This window comes from Anolis carolinensis, chromosome 2 (genome assembly GCF_035594765.1).
Source record: "Anolis carolinensis isolate JA03-04 chromosome 2, rAnoCar3.1.pri, whole genome shotgun sequence".
In the NCBI taxonomy this organism is placed as follows: domain Eukaryota; kingdom Metazoa; phylum Chordata; class Lepidosauria; order Squamata; family Dactyloidae; genus Anolis; species Anolis carolinensis.
Window position 1 is genome coordinate 66,358,264 of NC_085842.1, and position 27,071 is coordinate 66,385,334.

General features: G+C 41.9%; 1 protein-coding gene across 2 annotated transcripts in view; it reads right to left on the bottom strand.

Moving 5' to 3' along the window:
• Window positions 1–24,253, bottom strand: part of ip6k2 (inositol hexakisphosphate kinase 2) — a 35,240-nt gene extending 10,987 nt beyond the window's left edge. Inside the window, exon 1 of one of the 2 annotated variants that reach the window (XM_062969838.1) lies at window positions 24,096–24,253. The gene's annotated coding sequence lies outside the window, so the exon portion shown is untranslated. Of the gene's footprint in view, window positions 1–23,771; window positions 23,794–24,095 lie in introns of those variants that run through there. The other variant, XM_062969839.1, reaches the window with a different exon arrangement.
• Window positions 24,254–27,071: the final 2,818 nt, after the last annotated feature.

Here is a 27,071-nt window from a genome sequence, read left to right on the forward strand (position 1 = left end):
GCAGGGGTTACATTCCATGACCATGGAAATCCGCGAAGTAGGGGCATTATTTTTATTTTAATATCTAAACATTATTTTAATAGTTAAGTGGCCCTTCTCCCCCTTGCTAGCCCTGGGGAGAGTGAAGCCTTTCTTACCAGCGCCAGCAGGACACTTGCTTGGTGCCTGCCATGTTGCTCTGGCTGCCTCTGCTCCTGCAGCCAGGGAAGAAGACACTGCTCTGCCCAGTAAGCGAGCAAGCAAGAGAGGGTGGGTGGGTGAGAGAGTGAGGGCGGACAGCAGCAGAGGAGCCTAAAAGAGGCGGCCCGGCTCCTTTTTCTGCCACTGCTCCTGCCGGCCACGCCGGGAAATGTGAAGGACTCGGAAGAGGGACTCGGAAGTCCCACCCCCTCTCTTCCGAGACCTCCACATTTTCCGGTGTGGCCGGCTGGAGCAGCGGCAGAAAAGGGAACCGGACTGCCTCTTCTAGGCTCCTCTGCTGCCGCCTGCCCTCACACTCTCACCCACCCTCACTCGCTTACCCAGCGAAGCGGTGTCTTCTTCCCTGACTGCAGGAACAGAGGCAGCCAGGGCAACATAGCAGGCATGAAGAAAGGGGCCCGCCAGTGCTGGTAAAAAAGGCTTCACTCTCCCCAGGGCTTGCAAGGGGGAGAAAGGGCACCTATGTAGCTATTAAAAGCAGCAATGAGGCAGGTAAATAAATAAAGTTTCCACGAAACAGCAAGTCCACGATAAGCGAACCGCGAAGTAGCAGGGGAACACTGTAAATCAGTGATTCCTAAAGTGGGCTCTACCACCCCCTGGTGGGCGCTGCAGCAATCCAGGGGAGCGGTGACGGCTACAGGTAAATATATATTTCTGTATAACTATTAAAATTTAAATAAAATTAATTCCAGGCCCCTGAGTAATATTTTTTCTGGAAAGGGGATGGTAGGCCAAATAAGTTTGGGAACCACTGCTGTAAATCATTGAAATGCAGAACCTACGTGCTCTGGACACTAACCTGTCAAATAAGTGGGGGACAACTTACTGATAGAAAAGGGTGGATTAATATGTTTGATTTAAGTGCTATTCTACACTTCCTACCATAATAATAACAACAACAACGTTTTATTTTTATACCCCATTTTCATCTCCCCAAGGGGACTCAGGGCAGCTTACATGGAGCCATGCCCAGGTAGTTACAGTCATTAGAAAATAAAAAAACATCAAATAAAATAAAATGATACATGTAAATATAATAAGATAACAATGACATCTAAACAAGCAATTTAAAAACCTGAGCAAGATTCATAAAAGCAAACTGGGCCAAAGTGCATTGAAGTATATATTGTAAACTGACAGAGAGGCAGGTGACCAAATAGAATAAAGTGCATTGAATATAGTACTGGCCACTGGAACAGGATCTGTCTTAGGGGTGAATATTCATTCTCCAAAAGCCTGCTGAAAGAGCCAAGCTTTTAGACCATAAAACCATAGAGATGAAAGTAACCACAGGGAACATCCTGTCTAACCCATTGTCATGCAGAAAAATACAACCAAAACATTTTTTTCCTGATTTTGTTAATATGGGCACTTCCACTTGCTGAGTATTTAGTATATACAAAGTGCTCAAGGATCAATACTACAAGCTAGTGAAGTCAAAAATTGTAGTCAACCTTAAGGTAGTGCAAATCATTGCACAACTGCATGAAAAATCTTTGCCCTTTCCAATAGCTTTAATGTTAAGAGGTAAATGGGCAACACAATACAGGCAGTCCCCAAATTATTAACAAGGTAAGTTCTTTAGGTTTGTTCTTAAATTGAATTTGTTTGAGAGTCAGAACAGGCACATTTTAAGTGAAACTCCAGCCAAACATATTACCTTTTAGTTTTTGATAGCATAGAGAAGGGTGAACACCCCTGTGGTGTTTGTTTTGCTGTCTATGTCCCTGTTAAGAAGATGTCACCTTTTCTGTCCATGTGATAATTGGATTTTGGAAGAAGAAAAAAAGGCTTGTTGTGGTAACAAGGACTGATGATAAAGCTTCAGTTAAGACACCTTTTACCCATGATAACTTCAGGCGTGACTTTCTGTTCCAAGCTATACATTTCTCTCACTACCTGTTATCTCACCCTGATTATTAACTACGAGATGTTTGTAACTCAGGGACTGTCTATACATATATATATACTAGCTGTGCCCGGCCACGCGTTGCTGTGGCGAAGTCTGGTGGTATGGGAAATAAAGTATTGACGAATTGGTGGTAGTTAAGGTCAAGGGTAAAGGTTTTCCCCAGACATTAAGTCCAGTCGTGTCTTACTCTGGGGGTTGGTGCTCATCTCCATTTCTAAGCCGAAGAACCGGCGTTGTCCGTAGACTCCTCCAAGGTCATGTGGGATGACTACATGGAGCGGCGTTACCTTCCCGCCGGAGCAGTACCTATTGATGCACTCACATTTGCATGTTTTCGAACTTCTGGGTTGGCAGAAGCTGGGGCTAACAGTGGGGGCTCTCTCCGCTCCCCCAATTCAAACCTGTGGCCTTTCGGTCCAGAAGTTCAGCAGCTCAGCGCTTTAACATGCTGCGCCATCAGGGGATATTATTTCCTAAAGGTTGTGAATATACAATATTTCTGATTGTTTTTGTTTGTTTGTTGGAGGCAAGTATGAATGCTGCAATTAGGAAAAATGATTAGGATGTAATAGCCTTGCAGCTTTAAAGCCTGGCTGTTTCCTCCCTGAGTGAATTTTTTGTTGGGAGGTGCTAGCTGGCCCTGATTGTTTCCTGTCTGGAATTCCCTTGTTTTCAGAGTGGTGTTGTTTGCGATATTTTATGTGCTTCTACTGTCTGTGGTCCTGAGAAAACAGAGGATTTTCCAGACTTTGATGATGGGAATACTTTGTTGGGAGGTGTTAGCTGGCCCTGATTGTTTCCTGTCTGGAATTCCCTTGTTTTCAGAGTGGTGTTGTTTGTGATATTTTATGTGCTTCTACTGTTTGTGGCCCTGAGAAAACAGGATTTGCCAGACTTTGATGATGGGAATACTTTGTTGGGAGGTGTTAGCTGGCCCCGATTGTTTCCTGTGTGGAATTCCCCTGTTTATTTACTGTCCTGGTTTTAGAGATTATATTGTTCTGCATTATTCTATCCCAGTAATTATTTCATATTAAAGAAGAATCTCACTTATCCAACATTCGCTTATACAATGTTCTGGATTATCCAACGCAGTCTGCCTTTTCATAATCAATGTTTTTGTAGTCAGTGTTTTAAATTCATTGTGATATTTGAGTGGTAAATTTGTAAATACAGTACAGTAGAGTCTCACTTATCCAACATAAACGGGCCGGCAGAACGTTGGATAAGCGAATATGTTGGATAATGAGGAATTAAACATCAAATTAAACATCCCTATTAAACATCAAATTAAGTTATGATTTTACAAATTAAGCACCAAAACATCATGTTAGACAACAAATTTATCAGAAAAGTAGTTCAGTACACAGTAATGCTATATAGTAATTACTGTATTTATGAATTTAGCACCAAAATATCATGATATATTGAAAGCATTGACTACAAAAATGCGTTGGATAATCCAGAACGTTGGATAAGCGAGTGTTGGATAAGTGAGACTCTACTGTAAATACTACATAGCATTACTGCACATGGAACTACCTTTTCTGTCAAATTTGTTGTATAATATGATGTTTTGGTGCTTAATTTGTATAACGATTACCTAATTTGATGTTTAATTGGCTTTTCCTGAATCCCTTCTTATTATCCAACATATTCACTTATCCTGCCAGCCTGTTTACGTTGGATAAGTGAGACTCTACTGTATATTGATAATCTTATATTATCTGCTCAGAACTGGATTATCTGAGGCCCCTTCTTCACAGCTGTATAAAATGCACACTGAAGTGGATTATATGGCAGTGTGGAGTCAAGATAATCCAGTGCAAAGCAGATAATATAAGATTATAAATGGGTTATATAGCTGTGTTGAAGGGCCTTGAGTCTACACTGCCATATAATCCAGTGCAAATTAGATAATCTGTGGAAGAAGTCTAAGTGAGGCCTAAATCGGCCTGTCCCCTAACTGAAACCTGGCTGTCCCTTGGTTGCTAGGCAACCAAGTGGGCAGAGATTAGCCCTCTAAACTGGCAGCAATTGGATAAAAAAAATTATTGCTCTCCCTCTAATTAGGACTTTATTTTTCTTTTCTTTTTGTTGTATCAACCTTGAGGCGTGGATGATGGGTTGTGTTGTCAAATTTTGAGGTTGGGGGGCCTGTACTTTTGTTGTTTTGTGAATTGCCGTGATGCCATCACTCTTTTATATATACAGATGGAAATATGCACACATATTACTGACTTCTGAGTCTGGTATTATAGTTTCAATAGAGAGACAGCCTTGTCAATAAGCAGTGCATGTCTGCTGAGGTAAGCTCATCTTAGATCTTGTGTGATTAACCACCAAAGTAAGCTTTCGGAGAGAAAAACTGTCAATGTCATTCTGATTTACTTTTTGCACCAGTTGTACTTTTCAACTGTGCCATCCATTATCCTGCCAGTTTGTTGCTTGGATTAAGACGGATCAGCATGGATATCGTCACAGTCCCCGTGTGCTGTGCAGGTGCCTGCATACATGACATCCTGAAAGCTTGCCCAGAAGCAGCACGAGATTTCCCTAGATAAAGTTTTGTTGCAGTTTTTTTGTGTTTTGTACAGCTTTTAAAACAACACTTGACCCTTTGGTGCTATAGCTCTTAGTAACAATGGCATCTTTATTCTTTCTAGTTCCACTCCAGACAAGGTCTTCTATCTTTCCCTCGTAAGACCATTTATGTAACTCTAAAAGGAAAGAGTTTTAACTCCTACTAAACCTCCCGAGTATAAAAAGAAAAGCATTTTAATTATTAACAAACTTTCCCAAGAACAGAATATTCTTCTTAAATATCAAGTAAACGTAGAAAAATGATCCACATGTCTGAGAACAAGGAGTTTAGTGAATTACAGGAAGTGTTTTTGTACTGTTAATAATCTTGTTAAAAGACTACATTTTTCGCAGTGATTGGCTCTTCTTGCTTCTTTTCCACTCTCTCCTACCGGTACCTTATTTCTATCCAAATCACAAGCTTCATTCTTAATAAAAGAATCAGAACTATTCAACAAACTATCTTCAAAAAGTTTCACAGTAGATGAATATACAATCTTGAGCTTCCAACACTTTTATTGGCTGCAAGAGCCATTCAATTCTCTTGCCAAACTCTACAACAATCAATAAAGGGATATATATGCTGTACCTATTTCATAAAGTGATGATTACCTATTTATTTATTTATCTATTTAGTTCATTTTATTAGCGTAGCATATTCTGGATTAATCTCTAGCACTTGGAATTTATGTTGAAGATGGGATCATTCACCAAATATCTTCCTACTTAATATGAAAACCTCTGAATCTAGCCTCACAACCAACAGAATTATCATTTCACTTACTATACAGGGAGGGAAAATTATATATTTAGTCCACAGGAGCAAAGTAGATAATCTCAGCCTCAGTCCTTATAACATGTCTCTAGACACATGAAACAAGATATCAATTAATGGAAGATATCATAGTCTCTCAATTTCAAGCTTTTACAAGCACCATCAGACAATATGGGGCCACACAGTCTAGGTCTAGGTTGTTTCAGCCAATTTATCTCTTCAAAAATGTCAGAAATTGAAATCGCAGTGTCTGTTATGTGTAAACAGAATGCCAACGCTGGCTTTGAAAACTGGATGGGAACCCTACTTCAAAGTTATAGCTGGAGAAATGTCTAAAGCCAATATGTCAGCAATAGAGAGCAGTAGCTATAAATGAAAATTTTCCAGGTTAATGTAGAGAAAGTCCTATAAGATTTCACAGCAGTAGTGACAAGAATAGAACCAAGACTATGCCTGATTTTGGGTAGAGAGAAGCAAATGTACTTTTCCTCTACGGCAGGGAGTTGGACTAGATGGCCCATGGAGTCTCTTCCTACAATTCTATGAAATCCAAATATGTAAAAGGAGAGCATAAAAACAACATGGAATAGTGAACAAAAGAGGACAGTGAGCAGAAAACACAGGATATTTAAAGCTCATTTCACTTGCAGGAAGTAAACATATTGCTACAACAGTTGCAAAACAAATGGTTGTTAAATTCCCTTGACAAAAGTAAATTTTAAATTCTATTGTTGTTTTGTGCCTTCAAGTAGTTTCTGACAAAATGGGAAAATCTAAGGTGTTTTCTTGGCAAGATTTGTTCAGGGGGTGTTTGCCTTCCTCTGAGGCTGAAACCATCACCCAGTGAGTTTCCATGATAAATTGGGAATTTGAATACTGGTCTCCAGAGTTGTATTGCAATGTTCAAACCACTAAACTGCCTCTTTTTATACCTACATAAATTTGACTGCTGTAAACAAATGACATTTTACCAATGAATGTATAAATTGAATAAAATAATATAATAGTATTAAAAATTACATGGAGCTTACAACCGCCCTGAGTCCATTCGAGTGAGAAGGACGGGATAGAAATGATGGAAATAAATGGAAATAAATAAACATTCAGAATATTGGGTTTTTTAAAGTTTGCATAATGTTGCTTACTGTATTGATTTTTCAAGCACTACAATGTAAATTGCTGATACATTCTTCCTAAAGTGCTACTTTGACTTATTCTGGCCATATCATGCCAAGATTCCAATTTGAATCAAGGCTTTCTGGAAAACGACCTGAGACCTTATTTTCAGTAAGCATGACAATGCTTCTGATCAAGTGAAGAGTGTAACCCTGTTCCTATGAGATAATTAGTGGAAATACTATTTTAGTACTTACTAAAGAGTGCCTTCAGAGATACTGTGCTCATAAGCCTAAACCAAAACTACTCTATGCCCAATACAGCTAAGTGTCAGGACCCAAGCTGCAGAGCAACAATAACCATGTGCAGAGACCAGAATCTATCTAATATCTTTATTAAAGGAATATATAAAGTCAATAAAAACAAGTGAAGAATATAGTTCAGAAATAGACCTTTCAGGAAAGGTCAAATTTAGTCCAGGAAAACAATGTCCAATATATGATATTAGAGTCCAAAGTTATAATCCAATAACCGAAACACACACTTTGCCGAGCAAAGTGTGGGGAAATGACAAGGTCCTTTAGTCCAATGGAGCTTGACAACAAGGCTGGAAAACAAACTAGATTCTTGGCAAACCAGACTTGATACGAGGCAACAAGAAGCAAGAAGCAAGAAGCAAGAACAAGGTCCGTGGCGAGGTCCGGGGAACAAGGCAGGCTTGGAACTAGAACAAGGTCCGTGGCAAGGTCCTGGAAACAAGGAACTGGAGTAGCGTAGTCCACACACGATCTCACTCCTGAAGCTGACGAATTGACTCCGCAAGGATCTCCTTGCGGTAAAACACCTATATAGGATCCTGTTTTCCCGCCAAGGAACACTTTCCCTGGGGAACAAGAAGTGAAACCCAGACTGTGTCCAGATGCATGACTCCTTAAGTTTTCCCAAGGGAAACAGGCTTAATCAGCTAATTGTCTGGCAGCGATCCTGGCGCTTCGGCGATTCGCCTCCCTAGCGCCTCTATCTCTATTATAATTATCCTTACGAGAGAACGGGGGAGAATTCTGCCCAAGGCTTGTTTGGCTGACTTCTTGAGGGCAAACATCCTGCAGGTGCAGGGGCTCCGATTCTGGCTGAATCGGTGGGAAACCCAAGTTTTCCTCTTCGTCTGCCACAATAGAACTAGGAACGGGACTACAAGGCCCATGAGACATCACACTAAGCCAGGTCGCAAGGCACCAATAAATAACTACATACAGAGATGTTTGGGATTGCTGGTCTTGTGATCATTAGTACTTTTGTTCATTTCTTTCTTTACCATCTTCTTTTGACAACTATCCCTACCGTTTCCATTATCTTATTCTTGCGACTCATGTAGTTTCAACCATTAACGTCCATGGCACATCCCTTTCCTTCATTTTGCTTCACATCTCCCCCTTTTAAAATAATGTTCTCAATTATCTACATTTTACTGTGGTTTCAAAGAATCTCAAGCAAGGATGACCATTAACTGTAGTACAGGAAACATTATACAGTGCTCCCTCGCTAATTCGCAATTCGGGTTCCGCGGATTTGCTACAGTCCAGTACGTTAAAAGAGGAAAAGAGGGAGGGAGGGAGAGAAGGGGGCTATATTTATTGAAATAAATATAGTGCAGCTACTTTGCGGTTTTTCACTTTTCACGGGGAGGCCTAAAACCTAACCCTTGCGAAAAGTGAGGGAACACTGTATATACTTCTCATACATAAATGCACTTCAATTTATCTATATCTATATATCTATCTATATCTATATATATAATAAAAGTGAATATTTGTATGTTTGTATCAGCGTTTTGATTGGTCGGGCGGTGTATGTGCTCGCGTTTTGATTGGCCTGGCGGAATATGGATCAGCTTTCTGATTGGCTGGGTGGAATGTGCCAGCTTTCTGATTGGCCGCCACTTTCATAGGCCACTGGGATCGCTGAGGGAAAAACTACTACCAACTGGCTTCGTTCGGCCTACTTCTCTCCTCAGAACGAAGCTAGCTTTGGGACAGTTAACAGCTTTCGGCCTACACTTTGGTAATCCAAAACACCACTGCCACCACCAGAAAGGCCGGACCTGGACCAAACTTGACACACATCACCCCATAAACCCACTGACAACGGATGGCCCCCTTTGGCCCCTCTGCTGACATGTTTAAGGCCTTCCAGGCTGGCCCCATGCTGATGGCCCAAAAGGAGGACGCCATCTTGCCTCAGCTTTCAACTTCTTTGTAAGGCCTTACTTTCCTCAAAAGACAGCAGAGAACATTGTTATTATCTTTTTAACGATATGCTTATGAACACTTCTAGACCCCCAAAGCCCCAATCCAAGCCTACTTTGATCATTTGGCTAACACGTTTCAGGCCTTGCAGCCTGGGTCCATTGTGCTAGGCCGCAAAAGAGGCAGCCATCTTCCCTGTTCCACATGGTTCCAAACAGAGCAGCTTTTGCCTGTGTCTTTTGGATACAGCACTCTCCTTCAACAAGGTAAGGCGGCAGTACGTAAATACTATTCACAGCAGACTAAAGAGAAAATGATGACTATCTTTTTATTCTTTCCTTTTAAGGATCGTTTACTCCCCCCCCCCCCCACCCAGTTTTTACTGAGGCAAAAAACTACCACAGAGTAGGCTTTGGCCTACTCATTCTAACAGGCTTGACACATACAGTCTCCATGGCCTACTATACATCCGGGCCCTGTTTGGAGTGGGATGGACCATGGATGATGGACTTGCATATGGGAGTTGTAGTTCACCTGCCCCCACTGAACCCTGCTATTTCTTATTTATACTACTATTGCTTGACATTACTTTTATGTTTTATTTATATGGTGGATGTTAGCACGTGGCTTAATGACCTTGCAAGCCACTTTGGGTCCATTGCAGAAAGACGGGGGAGAAGTATCAGAATTAAATAAACAAATAAATGTCTCAATTGTATGTATGGTTGGAATGACCTTCTGTCGGGAGGGCTTGAATGGTCTCTTCCTTTGTGGCAGACGGGGCTGGACTGGATGACCTTCAGAGACCCCTTTCAAATCTAGGACTCTATCTATCTCCCAATCGTATTTGTGACTGGATGGCCATCTGTCAGGAGGGCTTGGATGGTGTCTTCCTCTATGGCAGAAGGGGGTTCAACTAGATGGGCACCCCTTCTAACTCTAGGATTGTATGGAAGCCTTTAAACCAGGCATGGGCCAACTTGGGCCCTCCAGGTGTTTTGGACTCCAACTCCCACAATTCCAGAGAGCCTACCCCATGATGCGCTTTATGTCCTGGTGCCGTTTGCAGGATGATGGACGATGGGTGATGGGATATGTAGTACTTTCAATCGCTACGATTCCCACAGACCACTGCGATGCCCACCAGTGACGGAACTGGACCAAACTTGGCACACAGATGGGACATGCAGTACCTTCACTCGCTTCTTGAGACCACAGCAACTGCTACATATGACAGAACTGAACCAAATCTGATATATATATCCCAAATGACACACTTTATATGTTGCAGCAGTTTGGGGGAGGATGGACCAAGGACGATGGGATTTGCAGTACCTTCATCCAATTCACCTCCCACAGGCCGCTGTGATTCCCATGAATGACAAAACTGTACCAAACTTGATACAAAGGTGCAATGTGGCCCCCTTTACGTCCTGATCTGGTTTGATGCAGGATGGACCTTGGATGATGGGATTTGCAGTACCCTTATCCTATTCACCTCCCACGGACCACTGTGATACCCATGAAAGACGAAACTGTACCTTACTTGGCATACAGGTGCAATGTCACACAATTTATGTCCTGGTGTGGTTTGCAGGAGAATGTACCAAGGATGATTTCCAGTACCTTCATCCAATTCAACTCCCACAGACCACTGTGATGCCCATGAATGATGAAACTGTACCAAACTTGACATATAGGTGCAATGTGGCCCACTTTACATCCTCCTATCAACAGAGGGAGCAACAGACCATGGATGATGGGATTGACAGTACCTTCACTCACTTCCCCAGACCACTGCAACCCTCACCAATGTCTGATCAAGACCAAACTTGACACATCGAGTCCCCATGACCTGCTTTACATCCTGAAGCTGTTTGGAGGGGGATCGACCATGGACTTGCATATGGGAGTTGTAGTTCACCCGTACCAACTAAAGCCAACTGACACTGGATCGAGACTAAACTTGGAACAAAGGCAAACAATTCAGTTCTCAAATAACCCGGGCACCGCCGGGTCCCCAAGCTAGTCCATAATAAAAGTGAAAACCCATATGTATGTGGCACGGGTGTCTACTCACACAGACAGCCTCCGGCCTCCACAAACAGGCTATAGTTCCAAGTGCTGTGGAGCCACCAAGTCGCTCCCTTCCACTAACATTGTGGTTATAGCAAGCACCATGACCATGTATCCCAAACCCTGCCAATGTCCTTCCCAAACACTACGAACCACCACCCAAGGAATGCTTTCATTTGGGGACCATTTCATCATAGATTTTGCATTTTCCTCCACCACAGACAGGCATCCCAGGGTTCTCCACTGGTGTGGAATTTGCACAACCGCTTCTACTGCCCTTCCCTTTCAAATCTGTCTGCATAACAAACAGAGCAGAACTGAGCAGCAACTAAATTTCCTGGAGGAGTTTGGGGGATTGACTCCACATGGTGGAAGTTGTAGTTCACCCTGCATCCAGTCAGAGCACTGTGACTCCTACTGAGGAATTTAGAGGAGTTGTATTTCACTTACACCCAGATGAACCCAAACAGTGATGGGTCTGGACCAAACTTGCCATGCATACCCGATATAACCAGATTTGAATACTGGTGGGTTTTGAGGGGAATTGGCCTGGACATTTGGGAGTAGTGGGTACTGGGATTTATAGTTCACCTGCAATTGAACCCCACCCATGATGGACCAGGACCAAACTTGGCACAGAGTCCCCATAACTAATAGAACATATTGGACAAGTTTGGGGGGGAAAGACTCATAGTTCACCTGCATCCAGAGAAACAGTGACCCCCCCCCCCCCCCCGCAACCGACAATGGACCAGGACCAAACTTAGCACAGAGAAACCTCATGACCAACTGAACATACTACAGGGGATAGTGGGAATGGACCTTGATTTTGGGAGTTATAGTTCACCTGCATCCAGAAAGCACTCAACCCAGCTGACGTCAGATATCGACCAAACTTGGCACATAGACCCAACTGTACATACACGCCTGGTTTGGGGGGTGATTTACCCTGGATCTGGGAATTTTAGTTCACCCTTATCCAGACAACATGGAACCAAGCTGATGTCAGATCTCAAGCAAACCTGCCACAAAGCCCCAACATGGCCAACTGTGCATACAGGCCTGGTTTCGGGGTGATTGACCTTTGCTCTGGGAGTTGTAGTTCATCATTATCCAGACAGCATTGAACCCAGACATGACGGATCTGGACCAAGCTTGCCACACAGACCCAACATGGACAACTGTGCAGACAGGCATGGTTTCGGGGTGATTGACCTTTGCTCTGGAAGTTGTAGTTCACCTTTATCCAGACAACACTGAAGCCAGACATGACGGATCTGGATCAAACTTGCCACAGAGACGCCCCATGACCAACTAAACATGCTGCAGGGGTTTCTGGGAATGGACCTTGATTTCGGGAATGATAGTTCACCTACATCCAGTGATACTGTGATTGACCTCGGATCTGGGAGTTGTAATTCATCCTTATCTAGAGAGCCCTTAACCCAGCCGACAACGGATCTGGACCACACCTAGCTCACAGATCCAACATGGCCAGCTGTAATACTGTCAAGGTTTGAGGGTGATTGCCCTGGGAATCTGGGAATTGCAGTTCACCCTTATCCAGAGAGCACTGAACCCAGCCAATGACGGATCTGGACCAAAATTAAGCGATATTACCTAACAATCCCAAAACAAACAATGCCTTCTTATAATAACCCAGGCACTGCAGGGTCCCCAAGCCAGTTGAAAATAAAGGAAACATTTCAAACTTACACATGTCTATAAATATTTCTAAATAAAGAGAAAATAATTGGATTCTATTCTTCAACAACCTAATTTTTACATAAATTAATCACTGCTTAATTTAGTGTGTGAAAGAGCTTTTTATTTCAATTATGTAATTTACACCTGACTTAACTTCCTACTCAAAAATGGAACTGCTTCAACAACTAAACTAGTCACCAATGCCTATTTAACCTATTAAAGTAACCTATTTAAGACTTATATCAAACAAAACAATATGGTAATACATCATCATTTAAATCAGAAGCAAAAAGCAGGGAGTGTGAGGTATATAGAAATATGGCAATAATAGACTCATTTTAAGCAAAATTAAGAATGTCTTGAATGTGTACTGTAACCAAGTAATAAGGACAAGGAATTTACGAGGGGGGGGGGGGAGAGAGACAGAAAGAAGAAGGAATTTCTTCTTCATACCTTCTCTAACTATATTGCAATATAGTCGTATAATATAATATATTGTATGTACTTGTAAACCGCCCTGAGTCCCCTTTGGGGTGAGAAGGGCGGGATACAAATGTCGCCAATAAATAAATAAATAAATAACCTCTGATGGCAATATACATACTTTTAACTGTAAAGCTATCCCCTCTTGTATAAAACAGGATAAATGAATTATTTTAAAAAAGAATACTAACAAAAGCAGCCACGTATTTTCCACAATGAAACTCTAAAAGTATTTTCAGAAGATCTATGACTGTATCATGATTGCACAGCTCAGCTCATATTTCCATTGTGCACTAATAGGGCAGCTTCAGTCACCAAGGGGCAACAAACCACACAGATCCCCCAAATGGTAAAGGAGCATCTCTTTCTCGAATATCTATTGCAGTGATTCTCAAAGTGGGTGCTACCGCCCCCTGGTGGGCGCTGCAGCGATCCAGGGGGGCGGTGATGGCACTTATTTGGACACACAAGGGGTGGAGCTAGAGGAGTGGGTGTGGCTTCTTCCCAAGAGCCAGAGACAGGGCTGAGAATCTATAACTCTCCTGAGGCGCTTGTTTGGACACAAAGGGCGGAGCTAGGGAAGGGGGAGGGACTTCCTTCCAAGAGCCCAAGACAGGGTTGAGCCTCTATACCTCCCCTGAGAGGCCTTTTAGGACTAAAGGGCGGGGCCTCTACCCAAGAGCGCAAGACAGGGCTGAGCCTCTGTATACTTCCCATGAGGCGCTTGTTAGAACACAGGGGCGGGGTATAGAGGTTCAGCCCCGTCAGGCACTTGGGAAGAGGCCTCGCCCCCTCCTCTAGCCCCGCCCCTTGTGTCCTGGCAGGTGCTGCAGGACAGAGATAGAAACTCAGCCCTGCCTCAGAACTCGTTACTCCAACTCATCCCAGTCCTGGCCGTCCATTTGTGGCCCCACCCACCTTCCCCTCCCCAGCCCTGCATCTTGGACTAGGGGAGAGGCTCAGCCCTGCCTTCTTGAACAGGAGCCACGCCCATCCCTCTAAGCCACGCCCCTTTCCAGGGGGTGCTGAGAAATATTTTTTCTGGAAAGGGGGCAGTAGGCCAAATAAGTTTGGGAACCACTGATTAGATGAAGCCACATTTAAATACTACATATATTCTTCAAACGTGAATAGATGTCAATAATAACTTTAATTTTATAGTAGATTAAGTTTATTGAATTCGAAAACAAATGTATGCAATATTCACGTGAAAGCTAATTTACATGTATTTATTTTCTTGAGGTATCCAATTGGCTATAGTGATCACGAAACAGATCAATGTGAGGACCACAAAGCCTATAAAGACTGCAAATAAACCACAGAACCCTCTGGATAACTCCCCACCCCAACTGTTTTTTGCTCAAAAATGAAAACGATTGTATCTGTAAACATTCAAAAATTAGTTATTCTTCACTAGGCCGTGTATATAACCAATAACGTGAATATGTCATAGTAAGGTGGTGCAATCCCATGTTCCTACCAGAAAATCAGTTAAAAAAGGAACTGGTAGGTCCATTGTCCATTCAACACCCCCTATAGATTGGGAATGACATTTTGGTCACTTCCAAATTAAAACAGATTGGCTGAATGGATCAGGTAGCCAGTTTGCTAATCTCTAAAGCAGTGGTTCTCAAACCACAGCTTGTCCTTCCTAGGCAGGTGGCTCCCCCATCTCACCTGCCAAGGAAAGACAAGGCCTCCCTGGTGCTGCTGGCAGGGCAGCCTACGATGCCTCCAAGGAACCGCCAGGAGCCTGGTCCCGTGAAGAGCAGTAGTAGCAAAGGAGGTGGTAGCATTGGGAGCGGCGTGGCCGGCCCCCGGTCCATCCTGTTCCACACCATGGTTGTCCAGCAGAAGTGAGTGTGGCCTGTGACCAAGACACAGGAACTTTGATGCCGGCTGCAGCCGCTTTGGCCACAACTCAGTGCACCTGCCTGCCTTCCCTCCCTCTTCTCTTTCCTTCCCTTTTTCTTTCTTTCCCCCCTTCCTTCTCTTTCTTTTCTTCCTTCCCTCCTTTCCTCTTTCTTTCTTTCCATCCTTCTTTCCTCCCTTTCTTCCATTGGAACATTGAATTATAACGTGTTAGGATCATAGTCTATTGGGTAGCAGAGTTTCCTTTAGTTTATTGAATAATGGAAGATCGCTGGGCGCATAAATATCTTTCTATTCGATGCTCTCAGCAGACAAAGATTCAAGTAGACTTCTTTAAGATAACATGTTTGTTTTACTCACAACTTATAAATGTATATTTAAAATATACAGGTACATTTATTGTCAGGTTAAGTTTAAAATGTTTCAGTTTGTATCTGTAACTTTAATTTGTATCTTTAACAGCCTCTTAAAAACTATATTGCTCTGTATAACTCTCTTTATAACAGTCTACTTCTAAGGAACTCAAGCCTCAACAGACTTCTAACTTCCTACACTGGCTTCTGTACTCAAACAGACATAAGCATTAACTATCATCTTTTTAAACAGCATTCTAAACAGTTACTGAACCAGTCACATGGTCTGCAGCCCCTCCCACTGCCTAAAGTACATCGAGCTATGAAAACTGCAAACAAAAAAAGACATACACTTCAGGAAATAAACAACACAGTATAAACAGACAAAACATTAGATAGAGGCAGCTTGAGAAGGTTGCTATCTCCAACATCTTCCTCCCTCCCTTCCCTTTTTTCTTCCTTCCTTCCCTCTTTTTCTTCCTTCTTTCCTAACTTCCTTGCTTCCTTCTTTCCTGCACTCCTTCTTTCGTCCCTCCCTTCCTCCCCTTTCTTTCTTTTGCACTACAAACAAGATAGTCATTCCCTACCCCTCTTTTTTTCCTTCCCCTTTCTTTCCATCCTTCTTTCCTCCCTTTCTTCTCTTCTTCCTTCCTTCCCTTTCGTCCCTCTTTCTTGCCTAACTTTGTTGCTTCCTTCTTGCACTCCTTCTTTCCCCCCCTTCCTCCCCTTTCTTTCCTTTGCACTATAAACAAGATATGCGCAGTGTGTATAGGAATTTGTTCATTTTGTTTTTCCTTTTTCACGTAAACATTTTCCATCCATCTGCCACTGCCCCAACCCATCTGTCAAATTTTAAAATGCAAAAGTTTATTGGGGTTCCACAAGAACCCCAATAAACTTTCAAAAAGAGCTCTTTGGCTTTAAAAGTTTGAGAACCCCTGCTCTAAACTATTTGTTTTATGAGATGGCACTGCTACATAGAGCTTTAGTTCAAGTTAAATTCAAATGAACCTACATATGACTGCTTTCCTAATGATGACAAAGTACACCAGCCAAGCAGCAACTTATATGGCTGACAAATTTTATATTGATGCAATACTACCAAAATTGATTGGCAGTTGGTTACACCCTGCATATTAAGTTTTTCAGACAAAATCAGAACATACATTTTAGAGTCAGGATCATTTGAGACATTACTACTTTAAATCAGTGGTTTTCAACCTGTGCGTCCCCAGATGTTTTGGCCTTCCAACTCCCAAAAATTCTAACAAACTGGCAAACTGGCTGGGAATTCTGCGAGTTGTAGGTCAAAACACTTGGGGACCCACAGGTTGAGAACCACTGCTTTAAATAAATACAATCCCAATCCAACACTGATATGCAATTTAGCAATACACCCTTAGTGAATTTTTGCTAAAATTCTAGCCCACAGTTCAGAGACAGTAAAACATTTGTAGCCTTACAGCACTGGCAACACTTCCATTACCTTTGTGAGCTACCACAGAAGAACAGCTGAACCCCATGATCTAATATTACCAAGGGTAATAAGGTAGATAGCATGTATCTATATTGCTAAGCAGCTATCTATAATGTTAAGGGGTGAATATGTCAAGAATTATGAGGCCCGAAGGAAAATCATACTAAGCTACAAAGTACTCTAGGGCAGGAGGAACTCTTTTTGTCCAAAGAGTCAATTTCTTAATTGCTTTACATTTAGTCAATTGTCAATTTCTTAATTGCTTTACATTCTAATACTTCTTTTCTGTCAGCCCCAAAATATTGTATTTACCTGTTTCAGATCCAGTTTACCATCTCTGAAGCTTGCTTAAAGAGATCAAAATTTTCCATTACAGGGCGAGTGTTTTTCCACTGTTTCCAAATTTGCTTTGACTTTCTTTTTTTCAAAAGGTTCCCATTTTGAAATCTCAAGGACTATATTGTTTATGACACTCTTTGATTTTGAATAAATAATACACATTAAAATATGCAATACTAAATTCTATTTAGAAACATTTGGACAGTTTTAGAATTTATTTGCACATGCAAAGTATCATACTCGCTATTTGTCTCCCTATTATTCACAAATATATCCAATAACAACTGTCAAAGTACCAAGAATCTTTCATGGCTTGGTTGGACAGGATGCCCCTGTGGTCTCTTCCAGCTCTATGATTCTAATATACCTAGCCTAGACTGGAGGTGCTGAAAGGAGATTAAGGTTTCTGCGCATTATTCAAGCAACATAAAACTCTTCCTTCAAAGGTTCTAGCAAGGTACAGTAGAGTCTCACTTATCCAACACTCGCTTATCTAACGTTCTGGATTATCCAACACATTTTTGTAGTCAATGTTTTCAATACATTCTGATATTTTGGTGCTAAATTCGTAAATACAGTGATTACTACATAGTATTACTGCGTATTGAACTACTTTTTCTGTCAAATTTGTTGTATAACATGATGTTTTGGTGCTTAATTTGTAAAATCATAATCTAATTTGATTTTTAATAGGCTTTTCCTTAATCCCTCCTTATTATTCAACATATTTGCTTATCCAACATTCTGCTGGCCCGTTTATGTTGGATAAGTGAGACAATACTGTACTTGCTGTGAGCTGTTTTCACAAGACCACACGAATGAAACATCGAAACCACTTGTTTGCCACTTCCTGGTTCCTTGTTTATGACTGTTGTTATCATCTGTACATCTATCTATGCCAAGAAGGTTACAATAGCTTTTAACAATGTAATGTCAAGAAATAGCTAAACAGATACAGTTAGCATTCTTGTTTGTCTATAACCCATTGTCCTAAATGTTTATTGCTCATATGAAACAAAATAATCATCGAGTGCAAGCTCTGTCCTCCTTCTTAGGACAACACTTCACCCACCCTCACAATCTGTTTGAAGTTCACAAATCCCTGCTCGCAATACTGGACTATTCACATAATGCTACATGCATGGAACTCCCAGGAGAACCGATGGTAAACACTGCATTACTGCCAATTATTTCTGTAGCATGGTAAAGGGGAAGATAAGGGTGCTGGATTCAGTCCTTCCAGCAGGTGATGAGAGCTGTCAAAGCAGACTGTCAGCCATCTGTTCAGCAGGTGCACACCACTGTGATCTAAGGAGTGATACTGAACGTTACAATCCTGAATGCTGCATATGCTTCTTTGTACCTTGCACCAACAACCAAAAGACAATGTAATCCTTAAAAAATAATGCAGTGGGTTTTACATTTTCCTTATGATTGCTGAGCAATTTTTTTTCGTGTCAGGAGCAACCTGAGTCGCTTCTGGAATGAGAGAATTGGCCGTCTGCAAGGACGTTGCCCAGGGGATGCCCGGATGTTTTGATGTTTTTACCATCTTTGTGGGAGGCTTCTCTCATGTCCCCACATGGAGCTGGAGCTGATAGAGGGAGCTCATCCGCGCTCTCATCGGGTGGGATTCAAACCTGGCAGCCTTCAGGTCAGCAACCCAACCTTCAGGTTATAAGGTTTTACCCCATTATGCCACCAGTAAAGACAGCAAAAAGGTGAAAACAAAGGAACTGAGAGGAATTGACACTTCATTAAAAACATCATGTTTAAAATATGCTATCACCTATGTTATCCAAGACTCCAGATTTATTAAAACAACAAATGGACAGTTACTATTCAAATAAAATAGACTCCCATGGCCAAGAACACAAAAACATGTTTTCCCTCTCATACTAATCAACCACTTGATCAGAGCTTATTCCAAGATGCTTTTGGAGTATAGGATGGTTTTTTGTTTTTTTGTTTTTTTTTGGGGGGGGGGGATATAAATTAAGCCATACACAATTATTTTTAAAAACAGGCAGAGAAGGGGTAGCCAGTCAAGTTTCATCCAAAACATCCACTCTTTTTAACTGTTATCTTTGCCCTGAAGAAAAATGCATCTAAAATTATACCACCAAAAATCAGCAGCACAATCTACTGCAAATATTAAAATATGGGACCTTCATGTTTTCAATGACATTTGTTAAGACACATTTCACCCACACCTCAGTTACTCGCATATTAATCCTGCCCTAATCACTACTTCTCACCTGCATGTTTTGGTGGTGAGGCATTGAATGTTTGCATTTATGTGTTTATTAGTGTGTTGTAATTCGCACCGAGGCCCCTTGGGGAGATAGGGCGGAATATAAAGTTTTATTTCTTATTATTATAACGCCAGAGAATAAAATAACCCCAGAACATTTAAATATTGACTCTACTGTCAACGTAGCATGCAGGTGACTTACATACAGATTGATTAGTATAGATAAAACAGTATGTGGTAATGGCTTGTAACTGCACAGCTACAGCAGTATTTATTTTTTAAAAGGCCTTTAATCTAACCGGGGGTTGGGGGGGGGGGGGGGTGGCAGGGTACTTGCAGCTTGGCCAAACTTTCTTCGGATCCAGACTCTAAATGCCTAATTTTATGACACATGAGAGTTTATAGTCCAGTTCAAGTATTATTTTCATTCAGAAGAGCAGAACAAAGATGGAGGAGGAAGGCAATGCTGGCTGGCTAGCCCCACACTAGCTGGACATTATCCTCTTGTCATGCTAGGAGAAAACCATTAGGGAAAGCATGATGGATGACGGTAGACTTCTGCAAAGGTCCCTTAATTCCCAGCTGCTGAAGCTGGCTGGGGTTCCTGGGAATTGAAGTCCAAGACAGCTGGAGCAACAAATTTTGTGAACCTCTGGTCTAGAGTGTGTTCTGTCTCCCCTTAAACTCCTCCACGATTTTTAATTATAATACATTATTAGGGTTTAGCTTTCAGCTAGATGAAATGCAAAGCAACCCCATCACCTGCTTATCTCAAAATAAGGGGAATTTTTGAAAGGAGTTACCATATAGGCTTATCTTACAAGACATTTATTCACCAGTACCTAGAGCTATGTTTAGCAATTAGATCAACCTAGTGAATGCAATGGAGAAAATAAGTCAGTTGTGTATAGTAGATGAAGCAATAGGATTCCACAATAGCTGTGCTCAGTGAAAAATCTGCTATGATGAATAGCTTTCAAGTTCAAATTGTGCCAGTTTGAACTTGCTAGAGAGCCTTAAACAAATTACTCTCAACCTCATTCATCTACAACACTGAGCTAATAAGGCTAATCCACTTTACAGATCCATTGTAAAGACTGCTGACAAAGTATTGTGAAACAATGTAAATACTTTAAACTGTTTTCTGCAAGCACTCTTCAAAGGCTTCATTACAGCAAACAATCTTTGTTGGGTAGTGGGAGCTGTAAAACTCATATTTTGACTACAGATCTGAGCCAATCCCTGGCATTCATAGTTTTAAAAACAGCTACAAAACATGTTTACCACAAGATGCAGACGACTCCTACCCTAGACCCTGCAGAACCATCGCAGAAGAAACGACACAGCACAGGGCTAAAGTAATAAATAGTATGACACAGAAGAAATAAGTGCCCCCATTCCTACTATCAAAGAATAAGTGGTAATCATAATGACTTTGACCTCCAATATAAGCTGCAGATGGTACATAAATACGTAATAAAAATGCCACTCATGTATATGAACATCCAGAGGTCAGGCTGAACTCAGGAGCCATCCCATGATCTGTACCAGCTGTTTCAAATAAACTACTGTCCCATTCATGATGATAAAATATTTTTTCAGGACCATCCAGGGCCTCTAAAATTACAGGGTCAATCAATATCTACTGTATCAGCTGCATTTTTAATTCAGTATTATTAACCCTTAAATCTGACCACAATCTCAGAAACTTTCACCCCTATGAACCTGCTCAAGCTTTAAAATCTGTTTTGGTGATTCTAAGCTGCAAATGTATGTACCTGGCAGTCAGAACCACTGAGACCACACTGCCATGTAATCCAGTTCAATGTGATTTTATACAGCTGTGTGGAAGGGGCCTTATTCAGCTATCAACTGATGCTGAAAATTTAGAATGAAGTGGGATTTATTGCTTAGACCTCTAAACGCTAGAGCACTTGCCCATACTAGGGAAACCAGGTTGCTTCTGTCTTTTACCTCAAAAATCAGATTTCTGGTAAAACAAAAGCCATAAGGGAAATACATCTTGACTTAGGCCAGAATCACACCCCTTCCAGCAGCTTCAAAAGGGGTAAGTCTCCATTCCCACCCCGTCTTTTTTAAAGATGGGGTCTCAAAAATGCATTTATGGCCATCAGACTCCATGACACCCATCCCTTAACATGAACAGTTCATCAAACAGCAAGATATAACTTAATAGATATGGTGTAAAATTGGGGGTGAGAAATATGCATAGCCAACAATTTGATAAACTGCAGCTCCCAGATATCCCAGCCAGCACAGCCACTTATGAAAAATGTTTGGCATTGTAATTCAAAATTTGGAGGATGCACAATTACCATCACTGGTGTAAATACTCAGGTTTAAATGAAGCATCTGTGGCATTCACTATAAACAGATTGAATACAATGCATTTCAATTTAATTTGTAAGCCTTAAATAAACCAGTCGTTCAGACCAATGTGTTTTTGTTACAGTTTATCACAGAGGGCACCAGTGGAGGATTAAAAAGACATAAAATCCACAGAATATAATCCTGTAGTCTAGGAAGGACACATTTTTAGTAGCAAACAATCAACCCTGCTCATTATAATACAGCCTTATGTTTCTGTAGTATCAGGTTGCAATAGTGATTGTGGATGTTTTTAACTATATCTGGTGAAAAAGTTTTGGTAGCTTCCTCATTGCAACTTGGTCGTCATCTTCATGTCACTGTCATATTTCAACAGGAACATACTGCAGAATGTTATGTCATTAAAACTTATTATGGAGAAGGTGCAGTGAAGTTCACAGCAACTATTCACAGAGTTGTGAAAGTTCAGAAGAATATTTACCAACACTGCAGAATCTGCTGCAAGCTCCTGTTAGGTAATTTCACTGTTTACCTTCCACTTTCTTTTTACAAGCTTTATTTACTAGCTTTCACCTGACTTTCAGTTCAGCCACTGCTCTTGTTGTGTGGTCAGTACATTTTTTATTATTATTCATTTTACTGTACTTACATTGTATATTTTCATTCATTGCATTGAACAACTTGCTCTGAAAAAACAGCTGATAAGAACTATTACCTAAATACAGTCAAGATGCTGGTCCTGCTAAGAACAGTTGTGCCAGTGGTTCTTAACCTGTGGGCCCCCAGGTGTTTTGGCCTACAACTCCCAGAAATCCTGGCCAGTTTACTAGCTGTTAGGATGGGAGAGGAAGGCCAAAACATCTGGGGATCCACAAGTTGAGAACCACTTGTTTATGCAAATCAGTAAGACATAGGAAAGCGTTCAAGTGCTACCCCATAGTGCTTGATATTTCACTGGGTACCTGCTAGAATGTGTCTTAAGAATTGTTTTTATTATCAGAATTTTAACCTCCAAATCTGATTCCTATTAATATACTGGGAATGTAATTCACAGTGATTATTTGTTTTCTGCTATATTAGTGATGCATTATCCACAGCAAATCTGTAGGGAAGAACGCCCTATAAAATAAAAATACTGTTAATAAAAATTACAGCAGAAATACGCAACACCATTGACAACTATTGCTTCTTTTTGCAAACTCTGGTCTTTCAGGTGTTTATAACTCCAACTCCCAAAATCCCTGGTCATTGGTCAAAGAGGATGATGAGACTTCAGGGAGGGGAAGTTCAAAACACCCGGAGGATCAATTTGAGAATCACTGAGAGGGATCAAAAGTACTTATGCTTTGTTTTGTTTCATGAAATCAAAATACTTCATCAAGATGGAATGCAAACTAGGAATTCGTTATTTGTAAATGCAGCTCAATAACGAATAGCATGTCACAAAGATCAAAATGTTCTAGAATTTGTAATATAAATCTCATATAAGCATAATGTTGGGGGGGGGGGGGGGGGAGGGTAGTGAAGAAAGACACTGAAAAGCCAGTCAGTGCAGTGTCAAAACTGCCAAATAACTATGGGACCTTCCAGACAAGCCTTATATCCCAGGATCTGATCCCAGATTTTCTGCTTTAAACTGGATTATATGAGTCTGCATTGCCAGATAATATGGGTTAAACAGAAAACCTGGGATCAGATCCTGGGATATAGGGCCTGTCTGGAAGGGCTCAATGACTCATGTATTTCCCATCGCAATAAAAGCTTTGAAAGTGAACACACACAGAGAAAGATGTTTTAATTATCTCGCCCTTTTGTGACGTGCTGGGCCTAAACCCTGGGTTTTCTAACCACAAAGAAAGAGAACAATCTCTCGGCTATTTTAATTCTGACTGAAGGGTAAGCGCAGGCATGGGCAAACTTCGGCCCTCCGGGTGTTTTGGATTCCAATCCACAATTCCTGACAGCCGGTCTGTCAGGAATTGTGGGAGTTGGAGTCCAAAAGAGACACAAACGAGAATAGCTTACCCAAAAATATAGGATTTGGGCCCACAGAGGTACCACGACATGATGGGGACAAAGATGTTTCCAAATAGGACGAGAACAGGCCTCCCTTGAAGAACCATCACCCGCCTGCAAAGGACAGTAACATAATGGCAATACTGGCCTCACGGTGAGGCCGCAGCCGGTTACTTCTGCGCCTCTCCGGCAAAGACTGTGGCCATTTCGGTGCCCACGACTCTGGGCACTCAGCACCCTTGGGGCAAGCTAAGGGCACCCCTTTCCCTTTGGCCCCCCGACCTTAAACCTAAACCACTGTCGGGAAGAAAGAAACAGCATCAATTCACCTACCAATCGCGCCCGGCCCAGCAGTGGCTTCGACTCTTTTGTTTCTCACCAGGCAAAATGGCGGCTCCAGCCTGGACCGCCTTCCTTCCCCCGCGGGTCGCGCGTTGTCCCCGCCCCCTGCGCCGCCATTGGTTCTGACGGAGCATGTTTCTCCTGATTGGGTGATAAAGCAGAGAGGCTCTGTTGCTAAGGGAGCCGCGGCGGGCGGAGAGGCTTCGTGCGCCACGTGAGGCAGGGGGCTTGGGTGGGAACAACGGAGGGGGGAGGGGGGGCGAAGAAGGCACAATAAAAGGTGGAAAATATCAAGTAGAATATGACATCTATATCTATATGTGTGTGTGTGTGTGAAATATATATAAAATATAGAATCAATATACAAAATAGTATATGATTAAGGGTCTGGAGAACAAGCTCTTTGAGGAGCGACTTAAAGAGCTGGGCACGTTTAGCCTGCAGAAGAGAAGGCTGAGAGGAGACATGATAGCCATGTATAAATATGTGAGGGGAAGTCATAGGGAGGAGGGAGCAAGCTTGTTTTCTGCTGCCCTGCAGACTATGATGCGGAACAATGGCTTCAATCTACACCAAAGGAGATTCCACCTGAACATCAGGAAGAACTTCCTCGCTGTGAGAGCTGTTCAGCAGTGGAACGCTGTCCCCAATGTGATCGAGGTGACCACCCTCCCCCCCAGGACTTTGTAAAAGATAGTTCAAAAATCAAGACTTTATGTTCTATATTCCATATATTTATAGTAGAAGATGATTGAGACTTTTTACTGGAGTTTACTGTGGTTTACTAAAACTCTGCACTCTGAGGCAAGAGATAACAACTTCATGAATTGTAAAATCATGCTGCTAAAACTCCACTTTTATGAATTTCCATGCTGGGTTCTCCAGATGTTATGAACTTCGTTCTTATCAAATATTTTCAATTGTTTATATCATTCATGATTCCCCTTTATGCAATGTAACTCACTTTTATGGATTCTCCCTTATTTCCATGAAATCTATCTATCTGCCTATATGTATTTGTACTCTTTGGGATCCCCGGAAAATATGTATTTTTCCCAGCATGGTTTATATTCCAACTTTATTTTATTTTTCATTTTATTTCATATAATTGTCAAATCATGAAATCAAATAGGAAATATTTTGAACTCAACCTGAACCCCAGAACTTATCCCATTTCCTATGACCCAGGCTTCCTTTCCCAAAAACAAAAGGATAATCTGCCACCGCTAAATCCAATCAAATTCAAATTGCATGGACAATATAGGGCTTGAGTCGCCGAATTCGGAGTTTGCTGACCTAAAGGTGATTCGCCCCAAGGCAAACATTGTCATATCTCACCCAAAGGAAAAACCAGGACACCTCAGGAAGGCGCCCTGCAGAGCCTGTCAATATGGCTCATCACCACCCATCTTTGCTTCCATCTCTGACACCCCTAGGCATATCTAAAATCTGTATACGTGACAGAAACCCGGACACCCTTGATTGCTGCCATTAATAAATTAAGCACCCTTTAGAAATTGGTCTAGCAGGACTTAATCCGCTAGTTCCTGTCCCGTCACCTCATTGTTTCGATAACTCCCGCCTTCTCTTTCCTGATTGGCCCGAGTAGAGACAAAAGGCAGCTTCCTATTGGGCCAACGGAGCAAGGCGGGAAACGAAAGCCCGCCTCGTTCAACCTTCTAGCCTATCAACGATCAGATGGGCGGGGAAGCAGGGCGAGAAATTCAAAGGGTTGTCAGACTGAAATTTTGTATAAGTATGGCTTTATTTTGATTGTATGGTACCCTAGTAGACCGAATGATCGCTACTAGAGTCCTCTTCAGCTGAATTGCTCAATAAAGACTCCTTGGCGGATTTTCCTTCAACTTTGGCGGACCTCCTTCATTTCAGCTTCAGGTTGTATTGCGGCTCGTAATTCTCCTTTTGGCTTCGCCAAGGTCCATTCTCTCAGGACCGGATCGGGTCTCTCCTTAAGGGCCCGATCCCCTAAAACGCAGTCGACAACACCAATGTGACATCCTCTATTACAATTGTGCCTTGCCCCCCACCAGCTGGGATTTCATAAAATCATGGAATAATATAGTTGGAAGAGACCACACGGGCCATCTAGTCCAACTCCCAGCCATGCAGGAAAAGCATATTTAGCCAGTGGACTGTTAGGGATTGAGGGAGTTGAAATCCAAAACACCTGGAAGACCAAGGTTTTCCCATGCCTGATCTACACTGTTCAATTAATGCAGTTTGACATCACTTTAACTGCCCTGGCTCAATACTATGGAATCCTGGGAGCTCTTGTCCTAGGTTTTTAGTCTTCTCTGCCAAAGAGTGCTGTTCACCAAACTACAACTCCTATGATTCCATAGCATTGAGGCATGTGGTTAAAGTAGCATCAAACTGCATTAATTCGACAATGTAAGGGCACCCCTAGGCATAATCAGGATGCCAGGAATTCGAGGGAATATGTTGCATTAATGTATCTGATAAATCCGGGCACAGTTCAAAAGGGATATTGGCAAGCTGGAGGATATTGGCAAGGGGAGGGCAACTAAAATTATCAAAGGTCTGGAGACCAGGCCCTATGAGGAGCATCTTAAAGAACTTAAAGAACTAGGTATATTTAGCCTGCAGAAAAGAAGGTTGAGAGGAGACATGATAGTCATGTTTATATATTTGAAACGATGTCATAAGGAAGAGGGAGCAGACTTGTTTTCTGCTGCCCTGCAAACTAGGACTCGGAGCAATGGGTTCAAATTACAGGAAAGGAGATTCCACCTGAACATTAGGAAGAACTTCCTGACCGTAAGAGCTGTTCAGCAGTGAAACTTTCTGCCTCGGAGTGTGGTGGAAGCTCCTTCCTTGGAAACTTTTAAACAGAGGCAGGGTGGCCTTTTTTTTGTTTCAGGAATGACTTGAGAAACTTCAAGAATTGGCCATCTGCAAGGACATTGCCCAGGGATGCCCGGGTGT